The 14,987-nt window shown below is 36.6% G+C and overlaps 1 protein-coding gene across 2 annotated transcripts in view; it reads right to left on the reverse strand.

The window, feature by feature from the left end:
* Positions 1 to 14,987, reverse strand: part of YAF2 (YY1 associated factor 2) — a 35,930-nt gene that overhangs the window by 19,804 nt on the left and 1,139 nt on the right. The gene's annotated exons all lie outside the window — the stretch shown is intronic.

Here is a 14,987-nt window from a genome sequence, read left to right on the forward strand (position 1 = left end):
ATCCTCAGTATGTTAAACATCTGATTTTTAAGGTATTCAACCATGCTAGAAGGTTCAGACACATCAAATATAGGTTTACACTGCCTACAAAACTGATAAAATTGTTGGATACCTGAAAGCAGCATACAACTTACGGTAATATATACCATATTATAAAAACACTGTTACCATGACACAACTAATTTCTACTTTAATTGCACCTTGTTGTCCTCTCTCCGACCCACCTCTTTCTGGGAGGTCTGTCTTCTTTTTGAAATGCAAGCTTTTAGAAGCCACTATCAAACTCTTCCAAGCTTACTCTGCACCAAATTTAAAATTTCTCACTTCATAGCAAACCTACAGAAGGTGTGTGTATTTTGTTCACCTAGAAGTTACCGTAGATTTACACAGTTACCAAAAAACCGGTATTCCTCTCTCTAGTGCCCTGCAGACTAGCGTATCTCCTTTCCATCTGCTACTGTGGGGCTTCTGTGTGCTTCTGACTGAGCTGACTGACTAAAGATATTAAATATTTCTTTTCAAATGGAATTCTAATTTTGATCATGTACTAGTACTTCTCCACCCTCATCTATTCCCTCATCTAGCGAGGATTTCAGAAATGCCTTGTTAATGCCTTAGTTTTTCCAACCTTCCATTCTTTTAGGTTGTGGCACTAAATTCAGTTCTTGTGACAGGAGGTGGACTGAAAGTCTTTAGCTGTCTCTATTTTGTAGTGCATTGCCATTGAAAATAAGAGTAATCCCTGATAAAGGAGGACAGACCTTGGAATTAATTAAATTTAGTCATCTCCTTTTTATAGCTTCAGCCTTTATGCAGAAAATAACAGGATGGGGGCCATTTCCAATGACCATTTTTTAAAGTGTGCTACCCATTTGCTAACAGCAAACATGTATTTTACTTCAGATGAGTCAATACATTCTTGGAAAATTCATAGCATAATTTTAGTACTGCCTCTTGAATACAGGGTTATATTTCAGATATTTGTAGTTAGAAATGCACGCTGTTGTGTTACTCAATATTCTGTATCGCTCCACTGCTTCTTTATTTTTATTTTATCATATATTCCTCACCTCCAGACAACACAAACAAAGCAAACCTCATGATGATTATGACTGTCTCTTCATCTAAATCATATCAAATCTTACCATTAGATACCTAATCAAATAGTTTTGCAAATATCCCTTCATAAATACCACTTGACTGGATAATTTCAAAAGCTGTTAAAAGTGAAGACTCTCATACATTGGCCAGTCTAAAATTCTGCAAAACTACATTAAAAACAATTGAAACAGCTTAAAACACTTCTACGAGTGTTTTCAGAATGCATTTGCAAGACAGTATGAGACCTGACGTATCAGCTCACCAAGAAAAACCACAGATGCTCATTCCACAGAGCCACGCATCTAATAAGCCTACAGACCACCCTGCTCAACACTTCTTGGAATTGTCACCAAAACCAAAAAGACAAACTCCTGTAAAGCTAATACTAGAGTAACTACTTGTTCGTTTTTTCTTAAATAATTCATCTCCTTGAGCAAGAAAGAAAACTCTGATATTGTACTGTTTATTCCACTTTAAGTAACTCAATTAACAATATGCCGTTGTGAACTAAAAACTATTAGAAAAAATAAGATTAGGTTTAACCAAACCCTAATAAAAATCTTGTACATGTCTTTTAAAAGTCTAAACAGAATACAGCTATGTGAATTAAAATCTTGTTGAGAACAAAGTCAAATCATTCAAATCCTACTCTGTTCTTTCATTACTAGACTGGATCATTTCCCAATACAAATGTACAGGCTTTAAATATCTTATAATTTATTTGAAGATCGTTTTCCACTCACATCTATCCTAAATATTAATGTCTCAAGAAGCTAATAGAAATCTGATATCCACAGTAATACTCTAATCTCCATTTTTCTAGTTCCAGTCATTACTGAAATCTCAAGAAAAGCTTATCTTTGCATACTTTCTACTTAATCATCATATTCTTCCTAGTCCCTACTCAAATCTCCTTCACCACATGTCCTCATTTCTCTAACTACTAAGGTCCACATTCTCAAATATATGTTAACACAGTAATTAGAGCAATTAATTTAAAAATAAAGTTGTTCATAATCTCCAGAGCAAGTAGAGGCATACAGGGAGTCAGCTGGAAAGATGCATGATTTTACAGTAAACAGCTTTTTAAACAAACAGACAAAAAGAAGGATATGAAAAAGTGGTTTTAGACAGATTTTCTAAGTGAAGGACCACTCCTGTAACACATACTATTAGGAGATTATCTTCACTTAGGTATGAATGTTCTGAGCAATTCTTACGGCATTTATTTGAATAACTTTTACAGGGTACAGCTATAGTTAAATATTGTAGCAATATTATAGTGTGATACGCTTCCTGCGTGTTTTCAAAAAGACATTAATTATGCAAATTCTAACTGTAACTTTTTAATAGAGCTAGACAGCTTTTCACTCTGAAGATCACAGGACAGGTTACAACCAGCAGCTTTGGAATGTGACTTTTTCATGATGGACTGATGATGTAGATTTAGATGCCAGAAGGTCTAAATGGCTCCAGAATGAGAGAGAGAGAGATATATCTTTTTTTCAGAATTCACTTTCTGTAACAAGTAATACAATACTTTGAAGTAGAAGCTACTAAGTAGTAAATAAACTTTCCTCCCCTCTATTCTTTTTAATATAATTATATCTCTCATACACTGATAATGAGTTACTTTACAAATATCAAGTAATTAACATTTCCACTTCCTTGGGCATGTTTTCTCTCTTTTTCAGAAGTCTTTCTGCAAAACAGGTTACAATAACGCTAGTGATTTTTGCGTCTATGCCCCTTCCAGAGTTTCTTTTCCCTTCCACTGTAACCAGCTTTAATAACAGTAAATGTAAGCAATCTTCACCTAAACAGAGGAAAAAATGAAATACATACACAGGTACCCCAGTCTTCCTTGTTTTTATCTGACCTCTGCCTGCAAAGAGCTTAACTTCAAAGAGATTTTTTTTTTTTTTTTAAAGACTAGGAATCCATGAAAAATGTTGGAAGGCCAAGGCCTATATTTATACAGACATTGCAATAGTGTTGACAGCTTTAAATAAAATAAATGGAACCAAATTTAATTTAGCATCATAATCTTGTTATCACGGCTTACAAATGCACAGGTGAAGAATTTCCTAAGTAACAATTTCTTGACTCTTAAGTTCTTTACAATACAGAAAAAAATCAATAGAACCAAGACACACATACATGCTTTAAGTCATTGCAGTAACTGTTCTCATGTTATGCAGCCAGTCAATCTGACACATTGTGAATGGCAGAATCTTACTAAACTTCCAGTGAGAAGGCAAAAGTTTAAGTCTTGCATTTTAGGCCATTCATTCCAGTTTATGCACAAATTCGTAGCTTTAAGATGTAAGTATGCGCAATCTGGCTGTACAGAAGCAAAGAAAAAAATCCCCTATCTTTACCCTATTAATATCCCTGTCTTTTTTACTGATCTTTCTTCATGCCTCAAGAAGACAATGAATTTTTCAAGTGCTAGTTTGACAGTAAACATTTAAAGCATGAAATATTTTTCAAATATTCTTCAACAGTGGAGAACTATTTTTGTCAATGCAAAACACTCATTCCCAAATAATTAGAGAGAACTGTCACGCATTGCTACACACAAAACGCACACCAGCTTTTAATATATCCTTCCACATATTTGCAGATTAGTAGCTACAATGTTTTGAGACTTTATTTTCTTCCATCAGACCATTTTTCAACTAGCTTAACATTTTATTTTTTCTAGATTTGATACATAAGCAAAATTTTTTTTTTTAATTACATTTATGTTTTAATGGACTATCACGTCTACTCCACAAGTTCTTTGTGCAGCACCTTGTGCAACAAGAGCTTCTAGGTTCTGCCAAAATACCAAGGAAACAATATTCCAGAACAAAGGAAACTGCTTTTTCACTTCACTAAAAACCCAGCACAAACATTTGTTGCACTACCATTGTTGATTTTTGTGATCAAGCGCAACCAGACCACAACTTACCTCCTAATACCAAGGAAAGAAAAAAGAAAAATTCATTTCTGCATAAACACATCAGTGATATTATTTAAAGCAAACGGGAAATCATCAGGAACATTGTGTATACTAAGTAGTATTGCTAACACTGTGGCCAATCAGATCTCGCAAACTGTGGTCTACACAGAAGCTAGCAGTTCACATAATGATGCCACTCCTGATTTTTAGCAGTTGAAGTCACATTATGATAAACAAAAAAAAGTATTTCCTATTACCAGTTCTTGTAATGTAAGTATAATATTTGCTAGCAATTAAATTAAATCACTAGCAGGAAAAGCAGTCTTTGGATTCTGACACAGATCAGCTCACCCTCCCTCAGTCATCAGTACTCTATTAAGCTATTCATAGAATAAAAACTATCAGATTAAACTACATTTAGCTTGCCGTGTCACATGAATATGCTCATGCTAATCACCACACAAAGCCATCTTATGAGAAACTAGTCTTTATTTCTACATCGAAGCAGTTCATGATTAAATGCATCAACATCGATAATTTACGTTGTTATCCAAAATTATTTTTTCTCATTACCATCACTTCTGTCATATCCTAGAGTGTTAACAGTACATTACACTGCCTCCGCAAATAATACAACTGAATAATTATGACAGTGCAAACAATGGAGCTAGTGGTCTGTATGGGACAACATAATATAGATCCATACGCATATTCCAGAGTAACAATGCAATTTCTACACATCCTATGTATATTTGAATTCTAACTTTCAGCCAGCTCTGACTTCCAGTGCTTTCATATTCCTAGCTGTTTTACAGCGTGAATCATTTACTTGGAATTCATCCATTCAGTGCATTTCCAGCAATTCTGTCTTTCAATAAAAGCTGATTCAATTAGAATAGACTTACAAGACCCATATGGTTTTATCAGTCACTGTATAAATGTGCAGAAAACTACCCCTTGAGGCAGTGTCCCTATTTAATCATTCCCTTAAAGGGAATGCCCTATTTTCCAGATGACATTTAACAGATGAGGCCAGCAAGTCTCCTGAAGACAACTGGTACATTGCACAACCGTCTGCCCTAAGAAGAAATATCCGTATCAGGACCTTTAGAAAGCCCAAATTCATCTTCACGGATAGTTTTTAAAGCAGCCATCAAATGTTACTTTTCCAACAACCAGTTTTAAGGCTTCAACCTCTCACACACTGTTGTTAGAAATTCTTCCCCATATGCCACAAACTGTGGTTCACCGGTGCTCAGCGTGACAGCTATATTGAAAATATCCTGTTTGAGAAACATATGGGTATCAACCAATTTGTGTTTCCTAGATGACACTGTGCTACACATGAGCAGGGGTCAGGAAGCTCAATTTCCTTAACAAAATCCCCTGAGGAGGCAGTATTTGGGAGTCTGCAGAGAAGGCAGTGGTTACAGTCTTTTAGACCCCTAGATCCTTGGGATTCATGGGGAAGTGACCTCTCCCAACTTCCAATCCCACAAAGGATTGGATCCTCCAGGCTGCTCCTCTGTCCCCTTCCTGTAGAAACTGTGATGCTTCTTGCACCTATGCAAAAAAACACACGCAAAACATGAGGTTCATACTGATGCAGCAGCACAGTTATTGTTGCACAAAACAGGGTGAATACTTGGCACAGATAGTTTTGTGACCAAACAGGAAGGAGCTTGCTTCTGACCTATCTTATTTGATCTGCACTGCGGGTGTGGTCTTCCCAGAAAGTTGCAGCATTCTAGAAACTTCCTCCATTCAGAGCCAGCCCCACAAAGATGTCCACCTTAAGTAGGAGAGAAGACTACACACTTTCCCTAAAAAAATCAAGTCTCCATAATGCTTTTCAGGAAAGAGGTATATTAATAGAAAAAGATGCCACATAATCATCAGCCCTCATCTTTTCTTCTTCCCTTCTTATTCAATTACAGAACTTCTGGCTTATGACCCTAATCACAGAATTCAATGATATCTGTAAGAAACAACTTTTCTTTCACTGAATGTGTCAAACCAACTTTTTTCAGCCTTTACAGTTAGGAACTCTATTTTAAAAATACATTTTAAAACCCCCACGCATTCACACATTTTTTTCTACCAAGCACTGTCATTTGAACTGTGCAGTTCATATAAAGTATATTCAAACATTATGGAAAAGTTTAAAGGTAAGTCCCAAATTTCCAGTAAGTTGGAATGGGAAAATTTTCAATTTTCATTTCCTCTCCCCTCCCCAACTGCTAAGAAAGCAAGAAAAAACTTGTAGCAGACGTCAAGGTTATATCTTCTAGTCTTCAATCTGACTTCTGTTGGAAAGTTTGCCAGCCGAAAGCCTACCAACAACACTCTGCAGCTGAACTCTCCAAGTTCAAGCCTGCTCTACATCAACGTACCACATACCAGTGGAATGCACTTCAGAGAGAACAGACAATCCTTAAGATCTCTCTGTCCTACTTAAACCAGGATAAGCTACTGCATGAAAGCATAAAAAATGAACACTTCATATTTTGTTCCACTAGCCTACTTTGAAAGTATTTTGTAGTTGACTGTATCAGCCAACAAGACAAGACATCATTTGATACTGTGAGAAAATTTTCTGCAAAGCATACTGTCCTAACCTGAGTTTCAAGATGAAAAGTACAGACACTTGTATCAAGTTTTAACTAGGAACAGGCATAGTGGGCTGTCACAACAGTAAAGGAAAAACTGTTATAAAAAGTAATGGGGCAGAAAACGCAACTTCTCACCACTCTACAGGCGAGACAAGAGCTTTCTTCTTACCAGCTAGTCTTCTTTTTTAAACATACTTAATCTTATTGTAGGTGTTTATTCAAATCCCAGTAGCTTTTAGACCAGGACAGCTAATCATTTTCCCTAGAAAAGACACAGTGACCAAGAATACCACTGGTGGCACTAAAACCAAAGATGACACTTCCACTAAAAAAGAAAAAAAAAAAAGAAAAAGAAAAAAACCCAAAGAAAACACACCGAAAAATGCACTACTTATACCCCAAAGGAAAGTACTTAATCATGGAAGTAGAAAGCAAGAAGTATATCCATTATCAAACACGGAAAGAAAGCAAATACCAGGTGGCAAAAAGGCTTCTTTGCTTCAGTCTCCACACAAAAGTTTAATGCCATATAAACAAATTAAACAAAGGGATACAAGTACAAGTTACAATAAGAAACAGACTGGGCAACTGAATGTTATATATGGCAGTCAACAGCATCTAATGAAATTCACCCTTGGAAACATATTGTTTGGAGAATTACAGGAAGATGGAAGAAGTCATCAAGTACTGCAGAAGAGAAAAAGAAAAAAAAGGAAAGGAAAGTAAAAGAGAAATCACAAGATGTGTAAATAAAAATGCAGGAAGTAGTAGATGACTCAGCCTAACTCAAATTTCAGAAAGATACTAGAATGAAATTATTTAACAATTGGAAGCATTAAAGGACAAAGCCAATTGGCTTGACACAGTCTAGTTTCTCTCTTTAACGAACTAATTTTCCTAGGAGAAAAGCAATACACATCCCACGTCTTGACTTGCGACACAATCAACAATACATTCTCCCACTCAAGCTAGACTATGACTGGGACAAAGTTGTGCGGAATGAAGTTCAAAATTAGGGTTGGTTTGTTTGTTTGTTTTTAATAGTTGTCATCCACCAGCTGTAGATGTAGGATAGCATTTATAGTGAGTTTCTACAGGTATACTATTTAATATTCTTAATCATGCTTTGGCCAAAGGAATATGGAATAGAACAAGCAAACAGCACCAAGCTGAAAGGTGGTGAGAACTATCTGCCAAGACCGTCCTGATTTAAGATGACTCAAAAATCAAAATTATGAAATCCAAGAAAGACAGCATAAAGCACCACAGGCCCCACGATTGCATAAAAAAAAAGACCTACTTAAGTAACAATGGGACACAAAAGGACACCAGAGTGTACTGGATCAAGTAGATCGCAAGGCACGGAGAAGCCAACATCATGATGCTATTGCACAAAAGGAAAATCCTCATTCAGGGAAGTACCAACACCAGACATCATAATTTCGCAGAATTCTGGAAAGGCACAGTCCCACTAAACTTTACACTAGAAATGATTCAGCTGAAGGTATGTCCTCATTCTGGGCTACTACTGTAAGAAACAGGTGTGTGAACTGAAGAGTCAAGAATAAAAAATCATGATATAAACTGAAGAAAACTGTCAGACTATAAGAAAGGCTGCTGAAATTTTGTTTTTGTAAGAAAGACTTAGAGAGATAAAATGGGTGAGCATGGAAACTATAACCCAATAACCAAAGAACTATAAATCTAGTGGGTAATTCATTGGGAATAGGGGGAGTATAAATCAACTTATCTTTCTGAACAGAAAGGTTAGATATCTGGAAAAACAGCAAGGGTAAAAAGCACTATAAATAACCCGTCTGAAGGGGTTACAGTCTCCTTCACTGGAGACTTGTTAGAACAAAGATTATGTTAGAAGTTGCCCAGGTTTACTGATCCGCTTTCAATATGGGAGAGGGTCTAACTCCTCAGGATGGACCTTTTCCATCCTGAGTTCCTAGGGCAACATGGATAAGCCAAATCAGACCTGTTAGCCTTCTTAGAACCATCCCTATAATGAACCCAAATATATTCAAAGCTTCTACTATTTTAGTAACTGTGGAAAACAAATGCTAATCTATTTTGCTTGGCTTTGGAACAATTCAGCTGAACAAGCCATTATTAAGTGGCAGAACCTACCTCTGACCCTGCAGTGTCCATTAACAAAGTTGGCCTTCTAGAGAGCGTATCTCCTAAATCCATGATCAGATCCAAGACCTTGGAAACAGAGGGCTAAGAAGTTTTTCATCCTGTTCAGCAGCTCTGACATCATTAGTTATCATAGGAGGTGAAGAGAGAAAGCTTATAGAAAGTGATAGGTTTCTTTCTGCTCCACGTTTATTTCTTTGATCACATAAGGTATATACACATGGAAGGCCAAGTCACAATGACTTAGCTACCTAAATTTCTGGCCAAAGATGACTGCTGACATAACTACTATTTTCGATATGATGCAAAAAGAAACAACTAAACTAGGTTTAAAACAACTATCAAAGTTAGATCAAACAGGCTCTACTGGGTCTTAGCCCAATATCAAATGAAACACTGTTCATTTTGTTTTGGGGAGATTGCATTAAAAAAGGGAAGAGGGGGGAAAAAAAAAAGCCCAAGCTATAACAAACATCAGGAAAGAGTTACAGGAAAAAACCCAAACAAACATCAAACCAAAAATACCAAGCTTATGCTTGGGGAAAAAAAAAAGGCACATTTTTTCATGAGCTGTTTAGAGTAATGGATTAAAATATCTGTCAGGTTCAAAACTACAAAGATTTAACAACAGAATTAACCTAAAAAAACTCCCAACAAACCAAAAATCAAAACCAACTACTTACGTAGTCTTTCTAAAATATAAGCTTTATCTTTTTTTGATTGGCTGCCCATTGCATTCTCTATTGCCCATACAAGCTACACCTATCAATGGCATCTAACAGAGCCACACCAATCAATAAAAATTACTTCATTGTTTTATATGGAAAAACAAAACCTCATTCAAGTTGATGTGTGCAAATTCTGAAGTTTCACTATATTTTTCAGGGAAAATAATTCCTAAATAAATTCCTAAATAATTCCAAAGGTTACTTTTAAAAACTGTTTTTAAAAATAAGACTGGAAGTCCAGAACAACTAGATTACCTGATGGCTATCTACAGAACGAAAGAGAACTATTTATTCATGCTCCTCTTCATAATTTAATATTTAAGCTAAAACATAAAACTTGTAATACAGAGCTTGGTAAAGTATGGATTATATATGACTTTTCCACTCACTTCATTCCTGCAAATATTTCCTTCTCCAAACTACCACAAGTAACGAACAGCTCTTCAGTCTGTTAAGCTTGATTCAGTCATGTATTTGTAAAATCAGCATGACAGGCGGTTCTTCCTCTTTTTCTCCTTCACAACCTTCCCCCTGACACGCGCATGCGCGCACACAGAGGCTGCATACTGGAAGGCAGAAGAGAGAGTCCTTAACAAGCTGTTGTAAAACAGACATGTTAAACCAGATATACAAGATAAGTACCAACTCTCTGTCCTGAGCAGTACTGCATTTCCACAGAAATACAAATACCAGATTTGGTTAAATGTAACTGATTTGTGCTTATAAACATCCAGATGGTACATGACTAAACAAATTGCACATATTTTCTGAAGAAAAATGACCTTGATATCCAAGTTAAAAAATTAAACATTTTATTTATGCTTCTCAAAGCATAAAACAAACTCATGACAACTTCAAGTACAGACCTGTGTCTCATATTTAGGAGATTGTCAGACATGCTTATAAAAATACATGCACATATTGAATGGCCACACTCTCAGGCACAATCAAGGAGCGCAGACGAAATATCAAGCAAACATACAAAGATGGCATCCCAGTTCCTTATACCTCAGACTCTTCTGTATGGTACGATTTAAAGCTGGGTTTTCATACCTTAGGCTGGGAGAAAAGGAACGATTCAGTAACGGAGATCAACAGAGCATAGGACACAGAAGCCATGCCCCCATTCAGCTGGTTATATATGTCTCTACTTCAGCAGTACAGGATGTTAAGAGGTATACATCCCAAATCCACAGAAATTTATCCTGACTTAAGATGGCTTTCTCATTCTGGCTACAAATTTCAGGGGCTATTTTATGTAAACGATACTGCATATAGCAGCTTGCCAAACATGCGTATCAGAGAGGAATACCTTAAAAAAAAAACAAAAAAAAAAACACTTCACAGAAGTCACTTGTACTTGTTTTATCTACTTATTCTCTCTCCTTTTTTCTCCCTGCCAAAAGAAAAATATTTTAGGCTTGAATAGTGTGCACTCTCATAGATTCATAGGTAAGATTAAGTTTTTACTGAATTCAAAGCAAGCAATAAAAGTAGTTCTAAAAAATAAAATGAGATACAACCATAACAAGCATAAATTAGTTAAAGGATTGTACAACAATCCTTCTCCTATTATTAGCTAAGAGAATACTATTAGTGAAAATATCCTTTGGAATTCTGCCCATTTTCCGAATTTAAAAATCACAGAACGCTATCGACTCTGGAAACAGGAAATTGATCACGTACCCCTGCCCCCCTTTTTTCCTTTATTTACACAGCAGAGTGTCACGCGAAGCATTTCAAAGTTTAAAAAGACGGATTTGCAGTTCCTCCTGTAGCTCTCACTACACTCCCCCTGGATGCTTATCCTTCACACTGAATGGAGAAGCGGTTTGTCATAGCATGGAAAAAAGAATGGGATCCTGCAACTACAGACCAGACCACAATACTCATGCATAAAAACCACATTAAGAAAAGCAAAGTGACAGGCAATTTTAAATCTGGATGCTGTCACTAACTGAATAACAAGAGCGTTAATATGATCTGAGGAAGATGGAGCAGAGAGGTGATGGAGCAGTAACGCAGGCTCCTAGAAGACAGAAGAGAGTAGCAAACATAAATCTCCTTAGAGAGAATGCTAGTCCTCTTGCATATTTCTTCCCAGCAACATTGGAACTCTGAATCTTCAGTTTATAAGGCATCTAAATTACAATGACTAACCATTGGGAAAGTGGTGGGGGGGGAAAAACCAACCAACCCCAAACACCTACTGAAGGACAGACAAACTGGGAGCAAATACTTGCTGCAGTCAGGTCTGTCCAAGGATCCAGCCCAATTCTTGAAGGTCAACTAGTATTGGTGTACTCCTGATTCAGATAGTGCCGTGAAGAGCAAAAGGAAAGAAAGAAAAGAAATGGTAGTGTGCCCATGGAGGCAACTTTCTTTTGGCAGAGCAGTAATTGTGAGAGTCAGACCAAGTTCAGCAACCCCGCTATAACCTCCCCAGGAGCCAAATAATTCCCTTGCAGGTTTTCAGCATAATATCATTGCCACTGTTGCTTCTACAGTGATGCCGGTCTGGGCTTTTTCAGTGTTCTAGCCATTACTTTACTTTTCTGTACAACACGAGTGACGGAGGGGGAATGATGAGTTTATGTCTCAGCAAAACTTAAACAATTTAATGGGGCAAGGAAATCAAACCACTTATTTAGCCCTAAGGACTCTTCCTCTTGCCAAACTTCAATGGCTTTTGCAAACAATAGAGCTTCTCAAAGAGATCATACAAATTCTTTATAATGGAAACTATTAGGCAACCTAAATATAGAGTTTGTTACCAGTTCCCTCTATAACACAGTACGTTAGGGTTCTATTCAGCATTCCTTACTCATGCTTCTAATGAACTTCAGCAGGAGATTTGTCCAAGTAAGGAATGATTATTACAGCCCTAGGTTCCTTACATTTATACAACATCTTTCATCTAGAAAGATTTCAAAATGTTTTAAAGGTCACATATAGAAAATTACTATATTCAGTACAGTCTCCTATCAAGAGGAACACAGTAATTTCTCAGTACCCAAGCAACAATACAGAACAATTTAGGTTAGAAAGTAAGCAAGCAAGCCATGTCTACAGGGAGAATTTAGATTCTCAGTGACGTTACCAAATTAAAGTCTGGCAACAGTTCCTACAGTAAAAGGTACAGGGATTTCCAACTGGCAGATAGGATCTTAGTTTTACATCTGACTCACGGCACCACGCTGGGGCACTCCTTTAGTCCCAACCCAAAGAAAAGAGTGCCACCTTGGGAATCAGTTACACCACTTCCTGCAGCATCCAGGATTTCTCTTGGACCTCTCCCATCCAAGCACAGCCCAGCTTAACCATTCAAGGTGATACTGCCATGGACAAAGTTAATCTAACTCCATGATCCAATCTGCCTTGAAAATTCAGTCTAGAAGTATATTAAAATATAATCAAGAAGACGTAAGAATTATTTCCACTAATCTTAACAATTCCACCAGTTGTTAAAGATCATAATCCATGTCTAGCCTCTGGCATAGAAGATAATTCTTTCAGAAAGAAGGAATTATTCAACAGTGAAAACGCCCACAAACCCTACCCCACACGTGAAAATATTTCTGTAAAGTTAATTGTACCTGATTAGTATAAAAAAATACAACTGTTTTAATCAACTTTGCACCTAATTTCCAGTGGCCTTCAAAACCACTAAACTTGACTATGATTGCCTTTTTTTCCATTTGCAAATCTGGTCGCATTTAGTGAATTTTAACATGCAGTAGCAGACATTAAACTGTCCACCACAAAGAAACAGATTTCTCTGAACTTAAAAAATAGTGCTTTACAGTGTCTTATAGACAAAGCTCTCATCAGTAAAAAAACGCAGTAGAAATTGTGAAGTAAGAACCATTGCACGCTAAGAACTGTGCTAAGGCATCAACTTAATCTAACGTCAAGCTTCAAAATGGAAGACTAAAAAAAAAAAAAAACACATTCACAGTGTCATCAAAACACCATAGTATTGTTATTCTGACCAACATTGATGAAAAACATTTTGTTGCATATGCAGCACCAGCAAATGTCTTAACAAGGCCCCAATTTGGTCTCTTGGACTCCAGCTCCATTTAAAAAAAAAAAAAAATGCACCCAAATGGCCTTTTCTATCTCTTTGGCACCCTAATGATTCTGTCCATACACACAGAGGTCTACTTATTAGGTCAAATCTAATTTCAGAATTGGGGCCTAAAACTGCCCACCCTAAAACCTCAACCTGTATTTATCTCATGCCATGTGTAAATCCTGGGCTTTGCAAATACGTGAAAATGCAACCCATTTAAACCTTATGGGAAAAAGAAACCCATAAACCTTCTCAGCTACACATCATTTCAGAGTTTAAGTAGAGAAACAAAAATCAATGTACCAACTAAATCTCTGCATACCAGATCACTGTGGGGGAGAAAGTGGAAGCAAAAAAAAACACCTAACAAAAAAAGATATTTTGTTGCTAAAATATTAAAAAATTATGAAATATTCAAGCAGGGAAAAAAAGAAGGCAATGCTAATATTGTTTTCTCAGGACTGTTTATTTTTTCCACACTCTTCTTCTGGTTTTGGGTTGTTTTTTGGGGTTTGTTTTTTGTTTTGGGGGGTTTTTTTGTTTGTTTGGTTTTTTTAAAGTTTTAGTGGTTTTATCCAATTGAGTTTCCAATGCAACAAAACATAATTTTAAACTGACTTTGCCTACCAAACTGGCTGAAGGTTAAAGAGGCTTTATTCGTGCTGTTTTAAAGATTTTTGCATTCATTATTTCAGCAGTATTATTTTGCTGAATACTACCGATCTGTACACATCTATCTGTGATATAAACACAATGCCATTGTTATAACTAGAAACCACACTATACGTGACAGATGCAATTCCTCTCAGCGCATTTACCTCACTGATTTCCTTGGTTAAAAAAAAAACAAACTTAAAAATCAACTAGTATTCAAAACTGAAGTTATGAGAAGTCCTTTCAACATTCATTCTGGTTTTCAGAAGTCTAGGAAATCAACTCTAGAAATAAAGGTGAATCTTTTTTGTCAAGTAATTGGACCCAACCTTGCACTTTCAATTTCAAACATGTAACATTTCTTGCAAGTCATATTCAGCACTGCTTTGAACGATACCTAGAATGTAATTGCTGCTTTTTGATAGGATTGCAACTTTTATTGCCACTTAAACTTCTCTTGCTGACAGGATTAACGCATAGGTATGATAACCATAACAAGGGATTCTTTAGAAATACTCTCTTTGGTTAGCATGCAACGGCTACAAGTGCACTCCTGTTGGTTTTATAAAAAACTTCCATTCCCCAAGCACGCACGTTTAGGCCACAATACAGAAAAACACCGGCAGACATAGGAACCAGGTAATCCACTGCAAGCTTTGACGCGTTCACAGAGACAAGGTCCTCCTGGGAAGTCACAGATATGCAGGGTAGCACTTCCATACGGC

Source organism: Calonectris borealis, chromosome 1 (assembly GCF_964195595.1).
Source record: "Calonectris borealis chromosome 1, bCalBor7.hap1.2, whole genome shotgun sequence".
Classification (NCBI taxonomy): domain Eukaryota; kingdom Metazoa; phylum Chordata; class Aves; order Procellariiformes; family Procellariidae; genus Calonectris; species Calonectris borealis.